This window comes from Halichoeres trimaculatus, unplaced genomic scaffold (assembly GCF_033239565.1).
Source record: "Halichoeres trimaculatus isolate MK-OKI-2021-1 unplaced genomic scaffold, fHalTri1.1 fHalTri1_scaffold_3, whole genome shotgun sequence".
Classification (NCBI taxonomy): Eukaryota; Metazoa; Chordata; class Actinopteri; order Labriformes; family Labridae; genus Halichoeres; species Halichoeres trimaculatus.
The window spans coordinates 7,759,053-7,786,629 of record NW_027437181.1 but is presented as its reverse complement, the minus strand read 5'-3'; the positions used below and the strand labels follow the sequence as shown (position 1 = coordinate 7,786,629).

Sequence of the window (27,577 nt, the reverse complement as noted above, 5' to 3'; positions counted from 1 at the left end):
TTGTCTTTACTTGCCTTAGCCTTCCCCTGCATGCATTCATCATACTTTTCTCAGCGCTGTCTCAGGTGATGATACAAACTGGCTGTTCTACTGCACGAATTAGAGGCTTTGCAAGTTTTGCACTTCTATCTGCTAAAAGTTGCCATTACTGAATCAAAAATATTCGCCCAAAGCTGTAACTCTTTCAGCATGTTGTGCTCGTGCTCAGACATTCATGTTGGTTACCCTGAGGTCTGGATAGTCTCATGACCAAACCAAAAAAAGATACTCTTGCACAAAACTAGAGACTCCGGGAGTGAGGCTTTAATGCTCACAGACCAACAGGCATGTGTATTTCAATTGCAAATTGCAGCTTTGTTTGGTCATGTTCTCAGGAAGTAACCCACATGTCGGACTCACATCACGACTGAAATTGGATCCGGAAACCCTGCAGCCTTTCCAAGAACTCCATCCAGGTAACTCCACTACCATTTTCAGCTCCGTAAAGTTAGATTTCAGCTTTAGATTGCTGAAAATTTAACACATCTAGATAGTCCTATATCCTTTGAAATCCACCCTACGACTGGAATAAAGTTGAAGCCAATGTTTGTTATGTTGGAGCAATACAAAAGTCAAAAGGACAATTAACTAATGAATTAAAAATGCAGAATTGTAAGAAATCTGAGGTTTCTACTTTCCAGATCTAAAAAAAAGAAGCAAAGACACATCTCAAATTCTTGTTGTTGTGATTCCGTCTCTCTGCAAATCAGGAGAAGTAAACCTCAAAGATTTTTGCGATGTTTTCACCAGATTCACGGGACATCTTCTTTCTTTCTGGTGCATGTTTTTTTTACATTCTAACTGTTGCATTAACACTTTCAAACATTACATTTAAACTACCTCTGATAAATCCATGTATGCATGTGGATCTGAAGTTTCCCTATACCTGCAAAATCTTTACATCTTTTCCTCCCTAAATATTATGTCTCTTTCAACATTTTAGAACTTGTAACTTTAAAGCTAGAGAAGTGTCTCAAAGTTGGAATAATCCCAGACAGACTGACAGTCCAGCAGGACCACTAAAACCAGTCCTGAGTTGGGATTTGTTCTGGTTTCCACGGGGCTGAAATGAGCTCTCACTGAGGAGAAAATACCAGATCAGAGCTTTGAGACAGCCTGGCAGAGTCACAATGACCATGGCTTTGAGGAGGTGACATGTTGGATTAAATGCTCCTCCTTACTCCCCTTCTCTCCCCTCCCCTCCCTGTCAGGGGTTTAATGGGAGCACTGGGGACACTGCTGAGCTTCTTTGCTTCCTGCAAGGCTCTTAACAACACAAATAAACCCTGTCACCCTGACTCTGGACCACCTGTAAAGAAATACGGCTGTTCATCAAGACAGAGGATGTCCGTCAACAAGGAGACGACTTCCTGTTGGGAGCATCACTCTGAGAAAAAAAAAACTGCACTGACTCGTTGGTTTTTTGGATTATATAAATTCAGACACAATCTAAGTACATATGTATTATTTTTAGCAGAACTGTCACATTGGACTTAATATGAGCCTCATTCGCCTGACAAGACCAGAAAAATCAACATATTAAAAGAAAAAAAAAAGTGTCTGAATTGTTTTTTTCCCATCTCATATTGTTACTTGAACACACCTGTATGTACAGAACCTTAACACCTGAGACAACAGCTAGCTGACCTAGATAGAGTCACACACAGGCGATCACTCAGTGTGTTTGATTTACATCCAAGGTGCACACAGCAGCTTTGTAACTTATGAATGGGCGTAGTAACTCACCTGCAGGAAGTTCAGATCAAACATTATTGATTCATGACCTGATTTCACAGATAGCAAAAAGGTCACAGCAGGTATGTTTGCACACGTCACTGTCAGGTTAGATTAATCGCTATAAAGACATTAGTCATGTGAGCAGAGAGAAGAAATGTTTGGTTACTGCTACTGACTGCAGCGTCACTTCCTCTTTCAAATCAATTTATTATCTGGTCGACTGAGGAAGGGTTTTCTATCAGTCTAGAGTGGTTTCAGTAAAAACATGAGAAAACTCTAAGACACTTTTATCAGTTGTACCAGCAAGATAAGTAGGAATAAGCATGACTATCAGAAGTCTCAAGTCTGTCTTAAAAGTAGATTATGCTCACAGAAAAAAATACATCAACACAAAAAATAATTGAACCCCAAAGTTTTTTTTTTGTTCAGGCGATTCATTGGGTTCTAAATTAGATATTTTAATAAGTCAGACTTAAATGAAATGTGCAGTTCCCTGTTCATTCTGAGGCGATTAATTTCCATCATTAATCTTTTAGACAGAAATTTAGAGTCCAGCTAACTAGTCAAAAGGTAAGAAAACAGGATAGTAAAGTCAAAACTAAGCTCTAGCTATCGAGCAAAGCTAAACCTGGTATCACGGAGTCCACAAGTTGGTTTACAGGGTGTAGCTAAAGTTAGCAGAGCTAGCTCCAGCAGCCTTCAGTTCTCCTTGCAGGTTAACGTCCTCATGTCTGTTCTGGTTCCTGGTGTCTTTGATGGAGTATGTCAGTTTGTCAGTTTAAGCAGATACAGTCTAAAAACAACTTTATCTCCATTTATCTCAAGATCAAAATACTGACAACATCTGTGACTGTTTACATCCAAGTAGTAGAGCTTTAGAACATCAAGGCAATTGCCAGGTATCGAAGCTACAGCCCAGCATTGAACACGTCATATAACTTGCATTTTAAGGCCTGAAATTAAGAAAATATTCCCAATTTCTTCACCCAACTTATAATTCTGGTGCTCAGTAGACAAAAAGGCAGTGCTTTGGTTGTTTACTTGCCTTAACGTTCACATCCTGAATAGGAAAAAAGCAGCAAGCTGAATGCATTATGATTTTGTGAACAAATCAATTTGCAGATTTGTCAAAAAATCTTACTTTAGATTTCTTCTCCAGAGTAGTTTTATGGTCTTTGAAAGATTTAATCTTGTCTTTTTTTATTTTAAGTCTCCTAATACTTTTTTTGGTGGTCAAGTTCTGTTTTTGTTTCTAATCCGTCTGTTTCTATGAGTCGTCATCCAGATTGGCTGAATGTATAAAAAGTTACACATAAATAAATTTGGGTTGAGCTAAGGACAGTTTTGGAGGGACTTAATTTTGGATTATAATATTTCAGACTCATATTTATTAATTTAAACACAGTTTCACTTTCAACCACTGTGCTTTAATCATTCAGTAAATAGAAATGTAAGAAAGTTTAAAAGTTAACATTGGGAGTGTTTTATGCTCCTGGTCACGTCTCTTTGTTCAACATGACTAGAAATACATTATTTTGTAATCTCCCAACAAAGAAGATGAGAAAATCTTTCACTGCCAACCATTTTGCAGAAAAGCTGCAGATTAATTTTGTGCTGAATGACCTGGAACCATTTGGATCAAAGTCAGGCAGGTCACTGAGCACTGAGCATCTTGGTCAGGTTTAGGGAGGAGTCCTCCTTTAATCTGACCTATTAACTGTGACCCTGACCTCCTGTGTGAGAGAAATGAGTCTGTACACAAAAACGGACAGCTGCAGCAGCACATAATGACATTTCTTTAATGGACTGTGTCTGCTGTGATGAATGAACAACACGCCCTGATGAAAAACACATCCATCTGAGTCCTGTTCAAACACTCCTGTTTACCTTCCACATTACATCCAGTCTGACGCCTCTTTCTCTGTCTCTTTCTCTCACCTCATCAAAGTAAAACAGATTTCATAAAAGAATAAATCACCTGTATCTGCTTCAGGCTGTTTCCATTGAAGAGGCAGAGTTAAATCTATCAGTCAGTGTCACTCACACAATGAAGGTTATTTATACTACACAGCTGTGGAAACAGAAGCTGATTTCATCCACACATTTCATTTAAGAATCTATCAATAATTCAGTCACCACAGAGTCAGTGATGTGAGTTGTTCACACAGTCAGGGATGAAAAACCTTAGAAAATAAACCAGTCCAGGATTTATCGGTTCAGTATGAGTCTCAACAGTCCGAAGAGGGACCAAACAGCTGGAAGAACCAGCAGCCAGAAGAGTTCCAATCAGCCGTCTCAGCTCTGATCACCTCCACAGACTTCAGGTCACTGTGAGCCTTCACACCTGGACGAAAAATTCAACACATCACATACAGACGCTCCTAAACTCAGGTGACCTCTGACCTTATTGTTGACGAAGCGCTGTCCGATCCACCTGACTGAGTAGAGTCTTTGGGTCAGTGGCAGAGGTCAAAGCTCAGTAATCACAGTGAGAGCTGAGGATTTACAGGCCCAAAGATGCTCCCGCACCAAATAAACTGAACTTTGAGCAGGTGTTTATGTTTTATTTTAATCAAAATTATTTCATAAGTCTTAACATGAGCCACATTCACCTGAAAGGCCCCAAAGATGTCTGAGTTCAAGGTGTGCTAACAAGGAAGGAAAACTTTGCTTGTAAAGTTTCTTGGAATAAAATAATTTCTTAAGACAAAATTCTAAGCAAGTACATTTTCTTAACCTTACTTTTTAATATTTATAAGCAATTCAGACATTTTTCATGACTTTTACTACCCCAAATAGACATTGTTCTAAACTCGTAAGCTAAATATGACTCAAGAAAGTCTAATACATTTTTCACTGAAAATAAGACATTGACACTTGATGAGACTTCAGCTTTTATAGTTTAAATTATAATTCACCTGCCTGCTACTAAGGTTCTTTTAGTTGTATTTTTTTTGGCCTGACACAATTAATTCTATTTTTTTACAGAAGCATGGTTCTACTTGGAGGATGAAAAGATAGAGTAGAATAGAATAGAATAGAATAAAATAGAATAGAATAGAATAGAAAAAACTTTATTTATCCCAGAGAGGAAATTTAGGAATAAAATCCAAATACAAGATGATGAAAAAGAGATGAAACAGAATTACAAGAAATGGACAAGGAAAAAAGAACAAGCAGCCATTTGGGCGGCACCTAGCAACAAAAAATAATTTAATTAATTAATTAAAAAATTAAATAAATAAATCAAATAAAACAAAAAAAAAAAATCAAAATTTTTGTAAAAGAAATAGATAAATAAAATAAGATAAAATAAAATAATGATAAAATAAAATAATAAAATAGTTAATAAATAAATAAAAATAACAAGGAAAGTTTTGCTTTTGTTTCTTTGAGTGATTATTGGATAAGTTTTAGATTTATTTTTTTCTAATTGAGTACATTTGGACTATTTCCTCTTTGTCAGATGCATTTATTTGTCTGATGGGGCACCAAAGAGTCTAGTGATTTAAGAACTTGTCCTTGTCATGGCAGTCGCTGGTTCAACACATTGACATGAACTCTTTGCTGCATGTATTTCCCCACTTATTACATTCCCTGTCTGTCTTCAGCTGTCCAATTTATACAATTTAAGGTCGAGTCCTTCAAAATAATAACAGTTGGAAAATAAAAAACAGTGACTTGAACCTCAACACTGATATCCCATCCCAAGGTAAAAACCTGCATTCCAATGATGCTTATTGGTGGATAAAAGATGTCAGGTAAGAGTAATGCAAGCTGAGCTGCTACAAGCATCCATATAATCATCATGTCATCATTTGCTGTTAGCAGTTTCCTTATCTATGGATGACAGCTGAGGCTTCACAGAGGACTGCTCTGCTAGAAGCTAAAACAATGCTTTGAAGTAGGAAGAAGGTCTGGACCCTCCAAGCAAATGTTTCACGAAGTGTGTATTCTACTTTCCCAGATTTGAACATGTGTAAGGTAAAAATCCTGGTCTTCAGACTCAACCTGTGCAGATTTACAACCGGAGGCACCAGTGGGACAGAATAAAGATCAAGAAAAAGTACAATCCCCCCTCTTCATCCCTTCTCTAAGGGAATTCTGTCCACAGATTTTCACTATAAGCTGAAGCAGGTGATCTGAAGGAAATCATACTTAGAGACAAAGCACTTCATAGGTACACAGGAGGAAAGGAGAAAGGAGGAAATTAAAGAGACAAAAGGGAGCGAGTGAGAGCTGCAGACTGGAGTTAATATCCTGTTAGTGTGAGGCGTTCAGGTACCAGCATTCGTCAAAGCCAGAGCGGGGACAGGAAGTAAGTTTATAGTCTCAGAGGGCTCACAGCTCTGCAGCAGGTCAACTTTACAGACAGGTGAAGGGGTTCATCAGAGCCCTGTTTGAAGTTAGGACATGCATTGTCAGTCTAAACCCCCAGTGCACTCAGACCTACGGCTTCAGCACATTTCAAGTCCCGGCAGAGAGGAAGATACAAAGTTTTCCCTCATTAGTGGGGAGGGGAGGTGAAGCGAAGGTCATGAGTGGGTTTCCCGCTCGGTCGCTGTCTTATTACACGGTTGGATGCACACACTGAGGGGACGAGAGATGAGAGGGCCCCAAACACACGGCGGCTAATCAAGGGTTAAAAACAAACACAAAGTCACATCATGCTCAAAAAAACTAAAACACAATAGTCACCGGTCAGAAGTGAACAGCAACTTTCAGTTCAGATTAATCAGTCGACTCTGTTTTGGACTTATTCCCTTACTGATGTTTCTGTTTCTATTTTTAACTCTGACAGAAAAACAGTTTCACCTGAGGGAAAATTTGATTCCTTCAGGTCAGCTGTGGTCGATGCGAAACTGCTCAAAGTCAGCTGATGTTCTCTGCAGAGCTCCTGACCCGTGAGTCACCCAAAAACTGTGACTTTGATGGATAAACAGGACTGAAACAGTGAAGAATTACACCTGGTTGGCTGAAGATGTTAGGTCAAAGTGGTCCAAAAGGTTCTCACGAACACACCATTGCACAAAAAACACACAAAAAAACACATACACACACGGGCAAGCACCCACCTGCAGCAGCTATGCAGCCCTTGGCTACTCGCTCTGCTCACATTTTTGAAACGCCTCAGTAAAACCTCACATAACTTAGCGGAGCACTAAAGCCGACTCGTGTTCCAGCTCAGTGAGGCTGAGTCACAGCAGCAGACTGATGATCACAAAATAACAGAGGCTTCAATCAGTCACTCAGATTGTCCAGAAAATGCATGTTTGGTAGATCATTCGCCCTGTGAGCTGTTAAAAAGGATTTCTACTTTAAGTCTGGTTTTATATAGACTCAAATTCCCATCCTGCTCTGCAGATTTTTAGAGCACACTGCTGACATAAATATGTCATTCTTTCTTTGAAGGTAAAGACAGTAGTGTTTCTCATCTTTACCAGCAACTATTGAATGACAGGATGAAGAAGAAAGATCATGGCATAATAGCAGATGATTGCCATCCTCTCTTCAGCCAGATTAAGCCTCTGAGCTCAGGGAGGCGCTACAAAAACCCTCTAGCAACTAAAAACATGTTGAAGAAGTTGACTAACAACATGGACACTTACAAAATGACAGAAGAGCTATAAAACATGACATGGAAAGTCTTAGTGAGTAAAGAGAAGTGATTCAGAGCCAGATAAAGTACCTTCAGCACTACAAAGTGAAAACTACAGAGCTGCTCAGTCTGTGCACATTTCATACTGGTATTATATTTTTCTATCTTTATATATTCTTATAGGGATTCTGTTTGCACATCATACTGTCTTTTGTGAATGTTATTCTGCAAATTTCCTTGTTGTGGGGCAGATAAAATGATTATCCTATCTTAAAAAATATTTATTCCACTACTATAGTCTGTTATTCTAAGCTGGTGATGTTTCAGGATGTAAATGTTTCTCCCACAAAAAGTTGAATTTAACCTTTAGTTTACACTGCAACAACTGACTGACAAACATCTCATCACATACAAAGCTAAAAGTCAAAACTCAATAAACGCATAATTTTGTTTGGTACATGGCAACAAAATATTAAGGACTTGGACTCGTCTCATTCACACATCAGTAGGGGTGCATCTATCCAACTTTTTTGGTTACGATACAGAAACCTGGGCTTTGGGTATCGACCTATACTGATATTGATCCGATACCAGTTTTAAATAATAACCTGCATGCCCTACTGTGGGATTACACTGGTAAATGGCAAAAAATGAGTAAATGGAATTACTGAAGTTGATATTTATTTATGCTATTTTAACTCAACAGTTTAGAAGATAGTTAGATCAGGAGTTCGCTCAATCAGAGGCACAGCTCAGCTCACTTGGTGTGGAGACTCAAGGCCCACCCCCTTTCCGATATGACCCCGCTTCAAAAATCTGTTTCAGAAACAGATAAGTGACATCAGGGAGACTAGGTTTAATATACAGTAGGGCTGGGACCATATGCTAATCTCATGTTTGGATTCTATTATGATTTTTGTAAATGATAATGTCTACAGACCATATCAGGAGCCATATTTTCCCATAAAATGCACATCACGTGGTCAGAGAGAAACACTTCACCCTCTGCTGGAGAAAAGTGGTAACTTTTTTACAATCCAGTTTATAAAAAAAGATTGAAATGAAGAATCTGAATTCAAATTTGAAAAAAAAAAAAAAGATTTTCGACAAAGAATCCTGATTTTGATTTTTTCTCCCACCTCTAGTATACAGTCTTTTGATTTCTACTTCTGTATTAACTCTTCACAATGGCACAGTTGTGACCAATGCATACTTTTGGTTTGTGTTGCTCTGCAACCCATGAGGTTAGTGTCACCTCACCAGCTCCCGTCCTTCGGCATTTTCTGCTTTTTTTTCTGCAATTTTTAGCATGTTATGTTATTTTAAAGCTGATAAATTCGCATTTAACATACGGACGCTACTTCAAGGAGGGGCACACCATTCAGGGGGCACATTTTTTATAAATCATTATTTTTGATGTTATCAAACTGAGGAGTTTTTCCACTATAAGGGCATGTGTGACCTGAGTGACAGGTTGGCACTGTGTAGCTGTCTACAAAAAGGACTAAGGCCCACCTCTTTCACCCATCCTAACTTGAACAATACCAGGTTGGGTCAGCATTTTACAATATGACTAATACTGATGATAGGCTTCAAAACTCTGTGTCAGAAAAAGATGGTGACTTCACAGAAATTAACATCTATAAATAATAATCTTTTCTTTTAAGTAGAAATCCTTAAAAAATATATGAGAAACTTTTGGCTCCTAAAGTGAGATGCTTCGGCTCATATGATTATTACACCATAGTGGAGGAACAGTGTTGCATTATGATGCAAAAGTTGTATGATCACATGAGGGTTCTTAGAAATCAGACTGCCGTCAGTTTAAATCCCTGATGTAGGTGTTAAAACCTCAGTCATGTCCACATTTCACTATAATTAAAGCAAATCAGGAGGGGAGACTGGGCGTGAGAGAGGCGAGTAACCTGCCTTCATGTTGGCACCAACATCAGACAGTGGAGCCAGTTCCTCCCCCTGCAGGCCTCAGACGGTACACACTCGCCAACACCAACTGTCTGCTTCCTCAATCTGAACTTTCAACACATGCAGCACAAAAATTCTCATCCATACACACACAGAAAGCAGCAAAAAGAAAAGTTTCAATCATGCAACAAAAGTGCCAACTTTTAGAAACCTTTCTGGAAAATTTGATGACTTTTTCCCCTGCATGTGAAAGCTCTTATCAGTCCTCCCTCCAGCATCCCAGTGTGGGATTTCTGCTTCAGTTAAACTCTTCCTCATGCCTTGTTGAGTCTCACGAGGTTGAAACTCTTTCACATTTTGTCCAAGATCTGTTTTTTTTGGTGTGTGAGTGTGTGTGTAACAGTGCTGCAGAAAACCAGCAGACTGCAACACACGCATGAAATCGTCTGTGAAATTGATACCTGTGACAATTTTCTCCAAACCTAATCCCACAATTCAGCACATTCACCTGTCTGGAAAACACCACCCCAAAATCCCCTGGCATACCAGGAATTCCAGGAGCAGTAATTTATGTTCAAATAGTCCTCCAGGTGTTTTGTCATGTCTCTGTATATACAGGGAGTTTCTGAGGTCTATTCACAAAGATATAGAGCAGAAATCAAAGTTTGTCTCACTTGAACTCATTGAAACACAGAAGCACATGTTTCTTCTGACTGGTAATGCACAAAACAAAATAAAAGTCTCTTTGCTAAGCCACAGAGACAATCAAACTGTAGATAAAGACATTATCACATAGTTTGCATGAGGGGGCTGCAGTCTGAACGAGAAAAGCACTCACCCTCTGTGGCTGCTGCAGGACTCCCACTCAGCTCACACACCTCAGGACATGAAATAATCCAAACTGAAACATCAACAATGACAGCAAAGAGTAAAAAATGTGCTGAGAACTGAAGCAGAGGCAGATAGAGCAGAGTCAGTGGAGCTCACAGACTCAGGGGAGCTCCAGCAGCGTGAGCTCAGTCACAGAAATCCAGCATGTGTTCACAGAGAAGCTCCTTGACAAAATATCAGCCTGCAGGCTCAGACGGCTCCACCCCCAGACCGCTCTCTCTGGCTCTCAATGCCTCTCTGCCTCTTTCTTTCTCTCCCTCTCTGTTGTTGAAGCATGTGAGCCTCTATCAGCTCACAAAACAGCTGGTAACACACACACACACGCACACAAACACACACACAGTCAGTGTTGGCTGGAGTTAAAGGACATTCTTTGGAGAGCAAATTGAATCTTTAAATAGTCCAGAAGAACAGCACAGTAGGAGCTGCTGCAGGGCAAAAAACTCTGCTACTTCAGATCAACAGAGGCAGAAATGACTCAGGTTGATTAATTAATCTGGATGTTTTATAAACTATCACTAAAGCTAAACTTGGCTTTGAAAGCTGCACACAGCCTACACCTGTTGTGAAGTGTTGTAATTATAGCAGTCTCCAGTAAGGATGCCTAATTATTTTGGAATATTCCACTAATCATTGACATCAAAAAAATCCAATAGCTCCTATGACGATCGCTTTTTCCCGTCTGCGGCAGTTTTATGCAGGATGCCTGCACTGTTTCGCGTCAATTTCACAAAGAAGCAGGTCAAGCGGTACAGGAAGTTCTGCACGGACACCACGCACCTAAAATGCCCAGCGACTTTCAAAATAAAACAAACCTTGTCCAGATTGTATTTAACTTGACCACAGCAACAAACCGAGCATAATGAACGGAGCTGGACCAGAAGTGAACAGGCTGGTGGATTTTCAGCCAAAACAAGAACAAAGAGACGTTCAAACATGGATTGGGAAGGGCAGAAACTTTCTCCAAAACGACAGTGAGGTGCACTGCAAACTCTGCAAAGCTTCTGCATAGATGTTACTCACTCTCAGGTTTTATGTAAATCAGTTTGTCAGATATGAGCACCAATTAATGAGTTTTGATGATAACAATGATTTGGGAAACATCCCATCAAAGGCCTGTTTGTTGTGTTGGTCTCGTTAAGTACCACAGTCAGTACGTTTACATGCATTCAGCGGTCCGACTGAAGTCATAGTTCCATGATGGAGTCAAAGTGGGGGATCTAGTACTGTCTGTGTATACGCAGAGAACAGAATCAGACTTCTGTCTGAGAATGTCTAACTCTGGCTCAATAAATGGTGCTGTATCCTTTTCAGAAAAGTGAAGCTGCGTGTGTATCAAACTAGTTTCAGTTCATCATCTGCATTATCTAGATGTGTCAATTGAGCTATGCTCAGTCTGTTCTCAGTCCAGCTGAGCTGTTTACATACATCTTAATAGTCTGATCTCGTCCTGACTAAGGTCATAGTCAGATTTTTTAAGCTGCACTAAGTGAGAACATTTTATGTCCTGCATGGGTTCCGGTCTTTCGCTACCTGTATTTTTGTCCCTTGGGCACCTTCTGCAGAGTTTTCTTTGGCAAAACTGACCAAAGACATGCATGACTGGTCTTCAGTTTGGTGCATTTGTACGTTTGAGTCATTAGCCACGTTTACATGAGGAGTTTTTCGTCTTTCTGAATGGAATCTTTCCGAAGGACTTTTACGAAAACAATAGTATACATGGGAAGGAATATTCCAATCTCTGGTCTACATGCACCGCTGTAATCGAACAGAATAGTCAATGGGGCATGCGTAGAAAAACGTAAACATCACAAGATTTATCAAAGCTGGAGGACAACAGTTTGTTTATCACTGTGTTGCAATACTCCGTATTGCGAGTTTGTCGTCCGCCCGGTCTTGATATTATGTTCATTTTCTTTCAAAGATTGGATCAAAAACAAACTTTCAGCAGCAGTCCAGTGCTGATGGCTTGCCGCCATTTTTAAAGTTGAGGAACGTCTCTAGTTGCGTCTTAGGTCATATCTGTGCATGCGCTGAAAGAACGTACCCTGACAACTTTCCGTTTGAGTGGATACATGATGCCTCAATCGGTTTGGGGAAAGGAATATTCCACCCCTGAGAAACCGATTAAATGTCCATTCAGATTGGCACTTTTCTTTGGGAATGAGGTGTATACAAATGTTAAATTCTTTCTGTTTGAGCAAATAAACCAAATGCAAGCGGAATATTTGGGTCCATGTATATGTGGCAATAGTTAAGTCAGATGCAAGAGACACAGCCAACTTAGTTTACATCAAGCTGATGCACTCTGCCTCAGGTCTCCTCAAATAACCAAAAAAAGATACATGTAGGTAACGCACTAAAGAAGCAAACCATGGTTGCAGACATTCATCCACGGAGAAGATTATACAGGCATCCCTACCTTTTATTGATTTTCAGACCAAAAGCTTGATATGGACAGAGGTCCAGACCAACAGAACAACTAAGAGTTTCTACAACAGATCTTGAACCGGCTGGCTCTGAAGGAATACCCGTGAAGCCACTATATTCCTCTGAAACAGGGTCTAACTTGATGAACTCTGCAGGATTACAGTTTTTAAAGAACTTCAGAGAGGAAAAAGAACACCTGGGAGAAATGTGGTCAGACACATAATTCCAGGAATGAAGGTGCTCAGCTATTTTAGAAACTTGATGGTGCGGTTTCAGAACCTTATAACGAAGCCCAGGGTCCAGAAATCCGCTCCCCACTTTGGAGGAGAGAAATTTAAGATTCCAGGAAAAGAAAGAAAAACAGCTGAACTGCAGAGAGGTGTTTGGGTTTCATCGGGCAGCTGCTGTGGACATAAATCGAGTGTGTGTGTGCTGTTCTTATCAGCACTACGAGGATAAACCAGCCAGCATGTCCACACACACCGCACACACTGACAGGATGAAAAATTGAAAAAAATCTCCAATAGACAGAAGTATAACTGGAAAACCTCTAAAAGCTTAAAGAATGCTAAAGCGTAACTGTGGGAAGAGATTCTGTTGAGGCCTGATTGGTCAAAATGATGAACCCTTTTTTTCAACTACTCAAAGGTTTATAGACTCAACTTAAATGTTGAAAATACAAAAAAACACAAGATCCACCTATGGTGGTTGGTGTATTCCTGCATCCCACAAAAACCAGCATCCCAGTAACTGCAGCATAAACAGCAGGTGCTCTGAGCTACAATCCAAAGTGATGTTCGATAAACATCCATGTTTTCATTATTTAAAAGGAACAAGGTATCTAACCTAGAAACATGCACAGATATGTTGCTACAGTACTGAGTGTTATTGTTGTGTCTGCTAATACTAAGTGGCAGGTGCCCCCTTAACATCAGTGACCTTTGACCTCATGAGTCTTTAGTGGTTGCAGAGGGAATCAGGGGGCGTCCCTTGGGGGTGGACTTTAGGGAGACCCAGAATGAATGAATATTAAGAAGCGTCGCACAGGGAGCATAATGAGAGTGTGTGTGTGTGTGTGTGTGTGTGTGTGTGTGTGTGTGTGTGTGTGTGTGTGTGTGTGTGTGTGTGTGTGTGTGTTAACGCAGGTCTCAGCTGTGCCCCATAGCACTCGGTATGGTTAAGCTCTACAAAGCAACAGTGTGAGCTCTGACAAACATTTATCTGCAGTCAGATTAGGTCCAAATATTTCTTCAGGGACAGCAGGGGAAAAGCACAAAGATTGAGAGTTTTATTGTTAAAACCAGGTAGAAGAAGCTCCAAACTAAAAGCTTTTAATTATCAAAGTATCCTTTTTAATTACTTATTGTTATACCCTACCCTTTTTCATCTTTTTCTTGGTGATTACTTTGATGCCTCACACAGTTATTCTATGATCACTGCTGCACCTCCATGCTGCCTCCTGATCTAAACAAAACCCTGCCAGGGCGTCTGGTTTGGCACCTTGTAACACTAAATTTCAGCAGTGAGAGTCAATTCTGACAACATCAAGAGTTCCCCCGGCTTTTTTCATCCAGTACGCCTTTATTGCTTTTTCTTGTATAAACAGACAAAAATTACCTTCTACTGTAAGACAATCAGCTTTTTGTAATATGTTTAACTTTTTTATCACCCGTTTTATGCAGCCTACCTGGACATGTTTTTGTTATTTTCATTTTCTTGTCCAAATGGTTGAAGGGTTACTTCTCATTGCACTTTAAAAAGAGTTGAAGGCTGGTACAGATTTAAATTGTTTTATCACACAGCCTTGCTCATGATCTGATACTGTCAAATAAATACATGCATACATTATTATTGATACCATTATTTGGTGCAACACCGTCCCTGATTTTATTTTCCTTTTTTGACAACTTGTTTGCCAGTTTGACATTGGGGGCTTTATCTGATCTTTACCTTTACAGGTGGACTGTCCTCAGGTCGGCTTTTCTCAGGCTGCTTCTAATCACCCAGCATCAGACTGTCCTGCAAACAACAACAGAGCATCAGAAACAATACAGAGATACTAACATCTCATCATAAATCATACTGAAAGTATGAAATGTGTGATTATATTTTTTTTAAGATCTGAAGTGCAAAAATTAAAGGGTTCGTATCAAATTTAAGTCAATCTGAGGCTCCTCGTGTCTTGCACTGTACCAGTATTTACCCCATCTGTCCTCTGCGCTGTAATTAATAATCTAATGAAGTGTTTCGAAAGCTGAAGAGTTGTTTTTTTGTACCACATTGGTGGCTTGTTCTTTAGGACTCAAGGATTCAAAGAGCTTTATTGTTATACTATGTTTACACGTGGATAGTATGAAGTGTCACCCTTAATGTCCTGGTTTTTAAAGCCCAATCGATAACCAAACACAATATGTAAAACAGGATAAAAGGATAGAGGTACTAGGAAGATCTTAGAGCTGAAACAATTATTAGTTGAGTAATTTTCTCCACCTCCGGGAATCCTTTAATTTTAAAAAAATATCAAAGAGTGGTATTTCAAATAGAGCTGAGGCAATATTAAGAGAGTTTTCAGACCCCTCAAGCTACCTCTTATACAAAATAGCAACTAGCAACAAATCTAGCTTCTTTTCTGGAGTTTGGAGACTAATGGGTCATTCGACGAGACAGGTGTCATTTGGGTCCGCAGCATTTCATGTGATGTATAAGGCACAAAAAATGTGTCAAAGTGTGTTTACAAATTTTGGAGCTACCAAAGCAAGTGCTCTTATTGACATGCTGTATTAGAAAATTTTATTTCTTAAAGAGAAAAATTTTCATTCCAAAAATAACTGCTCTTTAACCAAACAAACATGTATTTTATCCGATTACTCAATTAATCGATGGGAAATTCAGTAGAATACTTGAATACTAAAATATTCGATAGCTGCAGCACTAGAAAATCTTATCTCCAAAGTAAAACTTTCCAATCCAAATCCACAGCCAACCCAATCCAATAAGGGTGTGAAAGCATGTGAAAAGCATCATGCTGCTGAGGCCTCAACCCAAAAGGTAAAAAGTGCACCGGCAGTGCGAAAAGCAGAGCTTGCCATTTGGTATTCTTACAAATAAACCAGACGTTCACATTCATTTGTGTGAAAGATGAAATTAGAGTTTTCTCTTCAGTAAAAAGCAACAATATCCTGTGAATGAATCCAAAGATGAGTGAATGAACGACTTGGCTCAGGGTAACGGGAGAGGTTCCCAGCTCCTCTCACAGACGGGACACAAAGGCGTGATGTTGGCAGGAAGATGTAAACACTTGTCTCTGACTCTGGGCTTTGTGTCACCATAATTTCTGTGTTGTACTGGAGCAGGAATGCCAAGCTTTGGCCAAATGTGAATGAGATGCACAGAGCCCAGACACTGGGGAGGAGGAGGAGGAGGAGAAGGAGGAGGAGGAGGTGTAACTCCTCCATCACAGCCTGCAGCTCTTAAGGTTTCGGGCCAGCACTGGCAGGATGGATGATTAATGACTGTTGGCTGAAGTGTGAAACTAAATAAAATGACACACTGTTAACAAGCCTGGAAAGTTTGCCCTACATGAGTCTCACAGGCTCCAGTATTTGTGGTATTATCAACGACTGATGTGAGTCATTCTTCCACAAAGGCACAAAAACATACAACTTGGAACAAATTTTGATAAAGGGAACCCTTTCAGAGCAAGCTGAGCTACACGAGCAAACCATACTGCTCATTCTTGTTCAATGGGTTAATAAGTTCAGGCTAAGCTGCACGTTTAATGCTCTTATGTGCTGCTGCATGCATGACTTGGCCCATTTAATACAAACATTCATGATTCTGCTGACCAGTTTTCAAAGCATTTCTCTGATTTAATCTGAGCCTGTGGTTCATGTTCAACACATCTAACAAAGCAGGGTGTAAAAATCGTGCTCAGGAAAGTTTAATATGTTCTTTAAGACTTAAAGTGAACTCAATTACAGGAAATGAGCTTTGTATTAAAGTTGCATGTGATGCAAAAGAAGGGATTCAACATTTCTGCCCTTCTACTAGGCCTGTCACGATAACAAATTTTGCTAGACGATAATTTTCCAAAATATTATTGCCGATAAACGATATTATTGTCGATATTATTTTGTTTTTATTCCCATTTTTTTAATTGATGTAATTATGATAAATGGGATAATAAAGTGAGTACACCATATCAAAAGCAAGAAACTTTAATTTCTTAAGAGTATTTAACTGTAATTAAAAGGTCAGGATCTTTTAAATAAAATAAATTAAACAAAAAATATAATAAATTTAACAAACAAGAAAGAGAAAAAAATACAATGAAAATGAAATGGACTCTCTTTTAGAAAAAAATACATGTCAATAAAAATAATTAATACTAATCTAAAATAATAAAACATAGACCCTGTCTCTAAAGAAAAAACGAAACTCCAAAAAAAAAACAACAACAATAAAAACTATAGCCTAAATAAAAGGGATTTTATACAGTTCCTGAATTGTTTGTAACATGTATTTTTTCCCAGTCAATCCGTACTGTCTGTCAAACATTTTTAACATTTCTAGCTTTTAACCGTATTGAAGGGCTGCATTTCTATGGCAATGTAGCTGTCTTTGAGTGCCCACCATTTGGCGCTTTTATTTCTATTTTCTTTGCAGACCAAAAGCCTCAGTAAGAGCGGATTGTCAAAGAACAAGGCCCCGCTGCACGTCCCCTTCTTCTTTTTCGTCACCACTATTTTCAAACAAATGCGACATATCGGCTCGTTGGTGTTCATGAGCTCACACTTTGTTCATTCTGATAAAAAACAAAATATTCCCACACTGGGACTGTGGCAGGCGGCTTAAGAACCGTATCTTTCGTGCCATCACTCATATTAGCGTGTGTTTCCTCCTTACCCCTCAGGACGCTCGCTTCAGCTCTCTCCGTGTGTACGCGCCAGCAGCCCCCTCTTCACCCCAAAGATCGCATTTTTGACAGATGCTCACTCCGCTATAAATCTGCTAAAATCAGCTATAGAACCTATGCACCCCGATGTTAGGAAAGATAGATGTAGTGAGCCATCTTCTCATTCAGCCTCTTTGGTCGAAAGAGAGGAGGAAAACAAACATGAATGCACGTGTCAGTTAATCAAGGCTGGCAAACTTACCGAGAACGTTTTTTTTTTGTTTTATTTTAGTTCGGTTAATTGATTTATTGATTATCGTGACAGGCCAACCTTCTACAAAATATAAATTATAGAAAGTTACCACAAATCTTTGGCATGTGTTACTCCTGTGCAGAAAAAGAAATAAACAGAGAGGTCATTTCTTTTGTTCAAAAGTCTCATTTTTAGTCTAAATTAAGTCTCCTGGAACTGCTACACCACTTATTGAACAACTCTGCCACCCCTCTTAAAAGCAGCTAAGCACTCCTCCACCTCTAGTTTCACACGTCTGAGTATGACGCCATGCTACATCCAGCTGAGTCACATGTTGATGTCCTCAGTTCTGCAGGTCTGAGCTTTTAAACCAAAGTTTCTGATACACATAACGTGAACCCGATGATGGAGCGAGATGAAAGCCAGAGATTCCATCACGATTCATCCTCAGGGAAGATGAACCACATGTCCTCACAATCCATCCAACATGTTTCAGTTAAAGTCGAGAACGGACAAACAGCTGCTAAAAACATTAAACTATGATTTAGAAGATGGTTTTCAGTTGAGTAACAAACGTGATTTATAATGAAATGTTTGAGCACTTCCCTTGTGTTTGTGAAAAGTGTTCAGTTCAGCCAACATCTCTCTATTCTGCACCTCCAAAGCCCTTTAGTCTCCCAGCCTGCATTAAAGCGGCTCCCTGCCTCCTTTCCTTTCTTGCTGTGAGTGCAGATTCTGTCCTGCTGTTCTGTTGTGGTGGGCAGACCATTTAAAAACAGCATCGGTCTGGGTCTGAGGCCTGGCCTTGAAGGGGCCTCTGTGGAGTCTGCCTTAAATCCAAACCTTTGAGGACTCAGCCAGGCTTCCCTGGAGGGTTTCCCTGAACCTGACACTTCAACCTGACTGCAGCTTCAATGGCCAAAAAACCAGGCTGCCTTCAAACCTCTGCTGAATATGTAGAGAAAAGGTTGAGGGCAGGGGTGAGAGGGGTCAGCTGACTGAGAGCCAGGTTTACATTTTATGTATAATCCACATTTTATACCAGAGCTTATATTTATACTAAAGCCAACAGTGGATTTAACTGAACCAGAACTGTGTGCATATAAAAAGCTTTTGTTCCTTTGTGCCCAAAAAGAACTAGAAAAACACATCAGAGAGCCAAACTGTGGTGCTGGAACTCACTGAAACACAACATATGGATTTATCAGACACTCAGAGACAACAATAGGGAAACCTAACCCTCAATAAAAACGGTTGTGCCAAAAAAAAAGCATTACCCTGTGGACTCCATCCTTTTTCAAGTAGCTTCCTTTTGCTTTAAGCTTATCTCGCAGACTTAACTGAATGCATTTTTACCTTTACAACACAAAAAAATGAAATCTAAGCATGTGTTTATGTCTTATTTGAAGTAAAAAATGTCTTTTAGACTCATGAGCCACACTGTCCTGACAAGTCCAGAAAAACATCTTATTTCAAGACGTTAAAAGACAAAAATGACACCTGAAAGAATCTGCCAAGAGGGTCAATTTTTCTTCTTACTCTACAAAACAAATGTGGCATCATGTTTGTCTTTCAATGTCTTGATCTTTACATGTTTCTGGACCTGTCGGGCAAACATGGCTCATATCAAGTCTAATAAACATTTCCTTACTCAAAATAAGACCAACACTTGATTAGATTTCAGTTTTTGCCGGTTACTGTTGTAGAAATAGATCGATACTTTATTTATCCCAAGGGAAATTCAAGGCATCCAGTAGCGGTTACACAACAATATAGAGGATATAGATAGATATAGAGGAAAATATGAGAAACGGCTTAAGGCAGATACACAGTACAGTATAATGGGGCTGATTTTTGTCCTGATCTCCTCCTTGCGATCAATCCAGCTAAGGCCCGATTGTCTGATGTTTCGAAATGATATCATTTGTGATTTTCCTGTGGTGTGGTGTGGGGTGTGTTAAGAGTGATTTTGTCCAGTCTGACCTGCTCGGAAGACCTCCGATTAAGAGATCGTAGATAACAAACATGTTTAATATTTGCGACTAGAAATCAAGCCGTCTCCACGACTTTTTCCATTATTTCTTTCTTTTTTGTGTTTTCTTTTTTTCAAAATTTTAGAGCCCGAAAACAACCATCACCGCTTTTTCCTGTTCCTCCGTCAGGTTTGTTGACACCTAAGTCACGCTTTACTACGCAAGATTTAGAATATTGAGCGTAAAGGAGCTGATACTCTGCTGAAGAGTCTGTTAGTGTGTAGTGTCCATCGGGGTGCACACCACACACTATAAGATCAGAAGAGGGAGATAAAGTGCGATCTCTCTTTTGTTTTCATCAAGTGTGTGCTCTCTAAATGTGTGAAGGTTTGAAGAATCCTGTAATGTGTACCAGCCTTTAAGCAGCTGAGATAAGAAGGGATACAGTGGAAGTATCCAACAACCAAGTTACACTTCAGTTTTGATATCCGTTTTCATACAACACATAACATCTGTACAGAGTTTGACTACAAGCCACATCTCCTCATTAGTTGGTTTCCCACTTCCTACACTTCCTGTCTCTCCTCAGCTGTCTTATTTAGCAGAGGCAAAAGGCCATGAAGCATAGCTGTACAAGTCACACAGTGTTTATCTGATATAATGTTGTGTATTCTTTTGTGAAGATACGATTGACAAATATATGATATTAAAATCTTACTTCTGTCCGATATCATGCAGCCCCGATAAATACAGAGGTTGTGCAAGTTGCAAGTAAGTAGTCCGGTTGGTGATTTATGTTAAGCTGACAGCTGTCCCTTATGGATAACGCTTTAAAGTGAATCTTCCAAGTAAAATGTGAGACTCCTGTTGAGAGCAGTATGAAACAGCCTCATCTGACTCAAGCAACAAAACTCTGTGCAAGAAAAAAATACAGTGAATAATGGAAATACCTTCTAAATTTGAGACCAGAAAAGACCAATTAAAAACACTTTCTACGTTTTAAATTAATTTCATTCAGGCTTAATGGTGGGACAGTCCTGCAATCCTGAATCAAAGGAAACAACAGAGGAGAAAATAGGGGGCAGTGTGGATGTAAAGAGTCTGAGTTGTAAAAGGCTGAACTGTGTTTGTGACAGTTTGTGTTTACAATCTGCGCCTCTAGCGTTCTGCAAAGCCACAGTGCATCGTGAAACCACACACCAAGACTCCACAGTCACTTATCTTTGGGCTGTGATGTGTAGCCTAAATGGGGTAGTGACAGTGCAGCTCATTGTTGAAGAAATCCAGTGTGTTCAAGGTTTGTGTCAGCAGTGAGTTTCTTTCTTTTAAGGTGTTTCGTTGTTCATCTTTCCATGCTTTGTATTTCCAGAGAAGTGCCATGAAGCCTCTGGTGGGTCTAGTGCTGCTCTCTTTCTTACGTAACAGCATTGTGTTGGACGTGTGTGAGCAAACAAAGCAGTATCTGAAATCTTTTGTGTGTGTCTAATGACGGTGTGCAGTGAGGACAGGACGTCCAGCATGCACACACATGCAGTGGGACTCAGGCTCCTACTAGCTGACAGCAGAGCGGTGATTATGCAGCACAGCCTGCCCTGGTGGGCCTGTTTGTGTCTCGTTCTGTATAATTAGTGTTTGAGCTGGGGATGACAACACATCTATAAACACCACATCTCTCTGCTCTGATGGAAAGTTACTGCTGTGTGCTCAGAGCGACAGGCCGGCTCAGCCGCTCATCATAGAAGAATGTGAGCAGGTTTTCCACCTCGCAGAACAATTTACAGGCAGCCAATCAGCAACTGAGCCCGGCCTGCAGTTAAGCCCTCACAGAATAGATTCATTCTTGGGCGGCTGGTCCAGGGACTGCACTCTGCTTTCCAAAGAAAGACGTGAACCTCCCAAATGGGCAGACACATTCCCCTCAGAGTGAATGATAGAGATGACAGAGTACTGATAAATGATTTAAAAAAATGACTACTGCAACTACATTAGTAAAATGTCTCATGTGGAATTATAAACCTTCTCAACTCTGATTCACAAGTTATGTGCAACTGGTTGCCGCAAACATCATCGCACTGTTTTAGTATGGGATTTGGATTGTTGCAAAATGTTAAGGCATTTAGAGGCTTCATTTGCATGTAGATCTTCTGTCCTGCATTAAAGGGGACATATGCTGATGCCTGATTTAATACTTACATATAATATAATAAATTTGAAAACAAGACCTTACACCCCCTGAATTTTCAAAAAATTAGATATTGTATTTTTTCTGATATCCTAAAACGAGATTTGATGCCTCTGAAAATAGGTCATTGCCAGTTGGCCGCGAGATTTCGACCGTCGTGACGACACGTATCCTACACGCTGTCATTTTATTAGTGCTATCAATGCCTTACAGTGAAGTTTTGGCAAACAGCAAACTCGCTCGGTCTGCCCCATTCAATATGGCAATTTTGTAAATACTGCCATGCTGCAAAAACCGCCCCTCGCTCTACCCTCTCCGCCACTCTGATAGAACTGATCTATCAGATCACAAAGGGCTGTGACGTTGCAAGGTTACCGGAGGTCATTCTGGAAACAGAGCGTTTCAACGAGATCTTCAGAATGGCCTAAAATGAGGATATTGAGAACGCTATTGTGGGGCAATGAAGGAACCAAATAACTTGTACTGAGGGCAGAAATACTTTACAGGCATCCTAGTCTGGCATAGTGAAAAGGAGAAACAAGCATGATATGTCCCCTTTAATATCAAGTAACTTAACACATGCATGAGCATCCAGGGCATGCAAATGTCCATAAGGCTTTCACAGAACAGTGGAACACACTCAGGACACACAGGGATATTTTCAGCTCATCCATCACAGATACACTGCAAAAACTGGGGCCAAAACAAGCTTTTATGTCACATTTCTAGAAAAAAAATGTCTTAGAAGACTTAAAATTAGCTGCTTTCACCTTAGAAGCCCAGAAAATAACTTATTTTAAGATATTTAAAGACAAAATGGGTGAACTCAGATTTTGTCTATGTTAGAGTTCGGAAACTCCCCGAGGTCAAAAACATCAGCAGAGACCTGAGAGGACGTGTTGGGATGTGACAGACTCATAGAGTCATAGAGACTCTATATCTGCGTTCCCTTGATCTTTTAAGGATGCATTCAAGTGCTGAAACACACATTTAAGAGCTTAAAGGACTACAGCAGATCTATATTTCAGTGTATGCATCAACATAACAGCACTGTGTGCATGAGGAGGAGGACAGGGTGAGAGTAAAGAGTCTGAACAGACTCATTATCCTCCCCGTTTCCTCTGTCTGATGTTTATGGCTGGCCTGCTCTCTGACAAAACTAACAATTACCCTCTAATTTACACCCACCAGGCCAGGTGAGGCTGCTGGCTACACAGAAAGTTACATCCATTTAGTTCTGTTGGTAAAACAAAGGAAGACAATCAAAGTGACCCGTCTGACCTGGAGCTCATAAACATCCACTTCAGACAAGGAGAAGACGTCTGGTGCACGACCAGGGGTGCAGGTCGCTCAAACTTCAGGAGGAAATCAGAGTCCTACAGGTAAAAGGTCAGAAAGAATAATCAGTGATCCTCAACTGCATGGAAATACGTATAACTCAGCAATAGCATCAAGCTTCAGTTTCTGATACAACAGAAAAGTAGATACAACAGACTGCTGAGGTGTTGGTATGTGCTCTTACTTGGGCTTGGGCTGTTGGTGAAGCCTGCTGGTGGAGGGCGAGGCTGTGATTCAGAGGATAAACTCTGATAAACAACTGCAGCTGAGGGGTAAGAGGAGCCACAGATCAGAGAACAGCTGTTAGAGAAACAGATGTGACACGCTGAGTGAGGGCAGGACAGGTGGGGTTTCCTCTAAAGCTAATGCTCTACTTTTACATGGACAAAATGCTCCAGAAGAAAGTACTACAGCTTAGTCCAATAATACAAGTCAAAGCCAAGAGATAAATCAGTTTCACTTCTTTGTAATCATTTCAAATTGAACCTATGGTACAGAACGATATATAAAATGTGACTTCTCACTATCTGTTTTGTCCTAAGATGGTACAAAGTTCCCAGAGCTTTCCAGAAATCTGTTACTCATGGTAGCACAAACCTCTCTTCACAGATAGATGTCAAAATTGTAGCATGTTCTTATGTAATCCAGAATCTCATTGGACCTGAGGCATCTTCTTTGGACCTCGCTGATTGATAGACTTTTGTAATCTACAACCCAGGGCAAAATACTTTTCCTTCTAAAGCCTTTAAAAAGGTAAATGTAGCGTTACTACCCATTTATTCCAGCATGTCAAACTTAATCATACAGCAAGTGGACAAGTGTGGATCTACACAGGACAGCTACAGTTACCAGATCTCGTTAACCAATTATTCTCTGCCTTTTTTAAAAAAACGAGAGCGATCCAGTCCATCACTTGCATTGTCACACAACCATTTATTAATCACATACAGCACCTATAGTCGACCCCCTGTCCAGCTGGTAGAGAGTGTGCATAATTAATTAGGTATTATGGTGACATGTGGTTGTCATGGGTTGTTACTAACAGCGCGCTTAAAGTGATACCCCGGGATGGAACAAGTTGGGTCCTATCACAAGGTTTAGGGCAGAAATTACCCCTACAGCAGTGTTTTTGTGCAGCAGAAGCCCTGAGTGCTCGCACCAAAGACCCCCTCCATGCTCCTCTGCACTCAGATGGGGCTACTTTTTGCTAGACCAAAAACACAAATAAACGGTATTGTATCAGTCCACACGCGCGGCGTGCCAGATATAAACAAACGCAGGTAGTCTGCCAGGACAAAGAGACACAATGAGGTGTTGGTATGTGCTCTTACTTGGGCTTGGGCTGAAAATAGTAGCGGCGAAGAAGAAAAAGGGGAGGTGCAGCGGAGCCTTGTTCTTTGACAATCCGCTCTTACCGCTTTTGGTCTGCAAAGTAAATAAAAATAAAAGCGCCAAATGGTGGGCGCTCAAAGACAGCTACATTGCCAAAGAAATGTAACCCTTCAATACGGTTGAGAGCCAGAAATGTTAAAAACGTTTGACAGACAGTACGGCTTGACTGGGAAAAAGTACATGTTACAAACAATTCAGAAACTGTATAAACTCCATTTTATTTAGGCTATAGTTTTTATTGGTGTTGTTTTTTTTTTTTTTGGAGTTTCGTTTTTTTCTTTCATTTTTCTAGGCAGGGTTTATGTTTTATTGTTTTTGATTAGTATTAATTATTTTCACTGACATGTATTTTTTTCTAAAAGAGAGTCCATTTCATTTTCATTTATTTTTTTTCTTTCTTGTTTGTTAAATTTATTATATTTTTTGTTTAATTTATTTTATTTAAAAGAACCTGACCTTTTAATTACAGTTAAATACTCTTAAGAAATTAAAGTTTCTTGCTTTTGATATGGTGTACTCACTTTATTATCCCATTTATCATAATTACATCAATGAAAAAATGAAAAAAAAAATCAAAATAATATTGACAATGATATCGTTTATCGGCAATAATATTTTGGAAAATTATCGTCTAGCAAAATTTGTTATCGTGACAGGCCTAGACATGCTAAATCATCTAATTCATAACTAAAAGGTCTTATCAATGACCAACAATTTTTTTTAATTGAGGGATCACTGCTCATTATGACAGAATCTTTACAGACCTGTCCATCAAAATGACAGACAAGTAAAATATGTAGCGGAACGTCTGCTATAGCTCCCAAAGCACCAACTAAAAAGCAGCAAACATTAGTAAAGTCAGCTAAATAGTTTGATTTACTTCTCACGGGACACTTAAGGGCATCAATATAACATCCAGCAGATGTACGTGCATCCTTGTTATTACTGCCTGTATCATTATCACACACTCCATCACACTGATCCCTTCCTACAGCATGCATACAGCTCAGGACATGCCGCTGCAAAGCTGACAAAAGTTACACAACACAGGTAGCTGCAGGGGAGACAAACGGTATCACATAAACAAATTCAGAGACAGTTTTACTGGAGGAGCAAAAAGTCACACCTTTAGGGTATAACGCTTTATGTCAGTCAGAGGCTGGAGGGACAGAGTGGTTGCGATTGAATCATTTCCCCTCACTGAATCAGATGTAAGGAAAACTATTCCATCTCAAAAGTGACTGTCAAATACATCCTGTAATTAGATATCACCACAGCTAGAGAGGGAATCAGGTGTTATCCATTCTCATCTTAATGGACAGCCACACAGGAAATCTAACACACCTACACTCACTAAATAAGAGTCACAAAGACCGCAACTTCTTCCCTTTTTCTCCCTAGAGAGTTTTCATAATGGCTTTCCTCCAACCACATGTTATTCTTTATTCCTATTTTGTGCATATTTTTACCTTCTATTTTACCCTCAGGCAACTGAGGGTGAAAAACAGCAAACTAAAATTAGCCAATTCATTTCCAACCACAAATTGCTTATAATTACTAAATGCCCTTGTGAAAAATGTTGCTGATTTACCTATGTGTGTCCCGAGTCTGACTCATGTAACATAATAAAGATGCTCAACTTAGCATCTAACCCCTCCTGTTACAAGGAGGTAAAGAGGCAAGGTCCTGCTCCAAAACTAATATTTAGGCTTGTCAAATCTGGACTTGATTATTTAGGAGAGTTTAAACTTCTTAAATGATCAAGTCCAAATTTGTAATAACTTCCTTTTTATTGGGACTTTATTTGGGACTTTTCCCAAAAACAAAAATAAAGATTTAGAAATGCTAACACCAGCTTCTCCTAGTAGAGGATAGTTTTAGGTTTAATTCAGTAGCTTTTATGAATCTACAACTGCGTATGAAGACTTTTGCAGATTTTCTTATACTTTATAACCTGATCTAGACCTGACAGGTCGAGATTGGGTTTGGATCAGGACCTTGTTCCCATCACGATCTCTATCTGGAGCTCAGAATGCGATGCTAACTTCAAAGTCAGTTCCTCAAGCCAATTTAATACTAACTTCAGCGTCTGCTCTTCGTGGCAGCTAAATGCTAACTGAATAATAATCAAAATGTAAACATCTATTTCTAATGACAGCTCAAACACAATATACAAACCAAAAACGCGTTTCTCACTGCTTACCTTTCAGTCTTTTCAAAGGGCGGTGCCTAGCTGGCTAGCTACGTAGCTAAATTAGCTTTAATCAACCATTAATGATTGGTGACAATGCTAACACGCTAACTAACACAACTAGCCGCACAAACTTTATCAACTTTACTGAAATAGTCTGGATTTACGGCTATTTGTGTTACAAAATGAGTTAATAGAGTTTCCTGGTCGTCTTAAAATCGCCATTAAATCAAAAAGTGGTTCCTCACTGTCATTAGCCGACGTTGTGCTAGCGGTCAACGTCTCCTAACGGTAACTCGAGGCTAACTCGCTAAGCGAACAGGCGTGAATCAAAGTTTTTCAGCATTTCTTGGTGAATGAGTCAAACTGTGTTAACTTACCTGATTTAAAGATGTTTCCACTCACTCAAACACTTCTTCTTCCAACTTGAACAAACGGTATTCACAGAGACTGACTTGGGACAGTTAATTTCATTTTGCTGGTAATGTTACCACATAATGCTAACACGAGGTGAAGATTGACGCGTTGGAAAATACATCACACGCGAATGTTCACTTTTCCAGTCCAGTCTGAAAGCTATCTATAATATTTTTTGTACTGTAATAAGTTATTATTTTTGTCACCTAGTATACAATAAAAGCACATGTAGCATTAACTGTTTCTACATTAATACTTACTCCAACCATATGGGCAGACAGGCATCTTAAACAGGGAAATGCAATCAATACACCTGAG

At 39.7% G+C, this 27,577-nt stretch overlaps 1 long non-coding RNA gene across 1 annotated transcript; it reads right to left on the bottom strand.

The window, feature by feature from the left end:
• Positions 1–3,958: 3,958 nt before the first annotated feature.
• LOC141787707 (uncharacterized) lies at positions 3,959–27,493 on the bottom strand. Its single transcript, XR_012598089.1, has 5 exons — positions 27,223–27,493; positions 23,444–23,524; positions 23,203–23,297; positions 14,570–14,638; positions 3,959–4,120 (listed from the first exon to the last, which is right to left on the bottom strand). It is a non-coding gene; the product is annotated as an uncharacterized LOC141787707 (long non-coding RNA).
• Positions 27,494–27,577: the final 84 nt, after the last annotated feature.